The sequence below is a fragment of the Formica exsecta genome, unplaced genomic scaffold, assembly GCF_003651465.1.
Source record: "Formica exsecta isolate Colony F162 unplaced genomic scaffold, ASM365146v1 scaffold465, whole genome shotgun sequence".
NCBI classification, from domain to species: Eukaryota; Metazoa; Arthropoda; class Insecta; order Hymenoptera; family Formicidae; genus Formica; species Formica exsecta.
The window spans coordinates 941,826-944,048 of NW_021851887.1; positions in this window are offsets into that span (position 1 = coordinate 941,826).

Here is a 2,223-nt window from a genome sequence, read left to right on the forward strand (position 1 = left end):
TAATGATTGCCCTTGATATTGCGGAATCGCGAGTAAATTAGTACGAATTTTATGATTTATTTTTATTTAGAGATTGATGTATTTACGAATTCCGTATTCCGTATCGCAATCAAATATTCGTAAAATAAATTAATAAATTACACTGCGAAAACACTTTGTTTTTTCCGCGTTTTCTCCGTTCTTTTTGTTCTTTCCATTCTTTCTATTCTTGAACGCGATCGCTGTCCCTCTCGTCAGGTGAACGTTAATAAAGTTGTTTGGTTCGTACCGGCAAGTAGTCGAAACAGTCTTCATCGTGGAGAATTATTTCTTGTTGGTTTTTGCAAGATCCATTCGCGACGTCTAATTCGGTGCTTTGTTGAAAATTGGGTATTTTTGTTGCAGGATTGGAATTAATTCCAGGTTTTCCTGGCGATTCCTGAAAGCAATGGTTTCGGTAATAACTCAACGACAAGCGCCACACGCCTCTTTAGAATCGAATTAAGGAATTAATATAAACAGTATATTTAGAAGAAAAATATATTTTCTTCTCTTCATTAAAAATGTTTTTCTATCATTATTAATATTAATATTATTATTGTCTTTATGAAAAAGAAAGACTATGAGAAAGACTTAACAGTAAATAAAACATGGATATAGCTATTGTATATAAATTAATTTTTTTAAGCAATTTCAAATTGCAATCAGTTTGTCCGTTCTGGTTGATTTTTTTGATAAAAGAATTATGGTTACGAACGAACATATTTAAAAAATTAAGTGTCAATTAATATAATGTTTGATTTCTTTTGAGAAACTATTTCTAGGCACTTGGAATATTAACATTAGTTTTTGGTTTCTTTTAAGAAACTATTTGCAGATATTGGACATCCCGCAACTTTAGGACATCAGTCCTGGATTAGTGCTTTTAGATATGTGTACTATTCTATATATATAATAAAATACATGCGCAAATCAACATATTATTTCAAAAAATTTTTATATTTTTTTGACAGTATTATGATATATACAAAGTTATATATATGAATATAACGTAAAATGTGCGGATACTTAAAAAAATATTTCGAGACAAATCGAATGGGTACTCCGATATCAGTAAAATATCGGCAAATTAATTTATTTAAACGTTACAGAAAAATAGCTTAGTATTAATTACTTGAAATTATTTCGATTTATTTTATCTTGCGAAGTGTTTGAATTAAAATTTTTTAAATTTTGCTGTTATCGGGTTCAATTCGTCTCGAACAGTTGGTACCCAAAAATTATTTATACTCGCACATTTAACACTAGCTATAATAATAATACATGTATTTTATTATTCATAAATATAGTCGTTCGTAACCACATTTTCATATAAATTGTTATGTCCATTTATTTTTCAATAAAGAAATATATTTCTTAATAATAGAAGAACATGTTTTTCGCGCGATTTTCAATCTCGTGAATTGAAGATAATGACAATGGTAACAGTCGTTGATTTGTTACCGAAATCATTGCTATCGGGAGCAGTCCGGAAGATCCGGAATTCGTTCCCTCCTGCAGCGGCTCTGACGTTCAACGGATCACTTAATTTTTCTTTGCGAATCGATCATGCAGGAACTAATGTAGAAACAAGACGTTGGTCGTTCTCCACCTTTAGGATCGTTTCTTCGTTTTGTCGGATATTAACCGGCGTGTCACCCGGTGGAGGGAAGGCCTTGTTAAAATCATTGGGTCTGTTATTCTTTATAAAACGTGGCAATAACGCGATTTTTTATTACAATATTTTAGAACTTATAAAACCCATTTTATTTTGTTACAACAGTTATCCGTGAGATAGAATATATATCTTATTGTTGATCGCGACATTCGTATAAAATCGTGTATTGGAAAATAAATCGGACGGTGGATACTATCTAACAAACTCGAATGTTTGTCAAAATATCTTTGCATAAAATAATAGTGATTATATCGCGTACATGTGAATTTCGATTATTATAGAAATTACGCGTATTGCAATCAAATATTACAAATATCGTCGATTTATTTATTTGTTGCGTTTGCTCGCGAATTTTAAATCGCGATTTGTTTTATAATTTAATCGTTGATGTACATCGAAGCTTTGACTATTTTCTTGCGTCTTGAATTTTTTCTTTGAAAATCTGCACAAGATGCATAAGTATTTTCTTCTACAATTAAATACTCTATTATTAATGACTCTTTTGGTCGCGATTCTTTACATTGTAT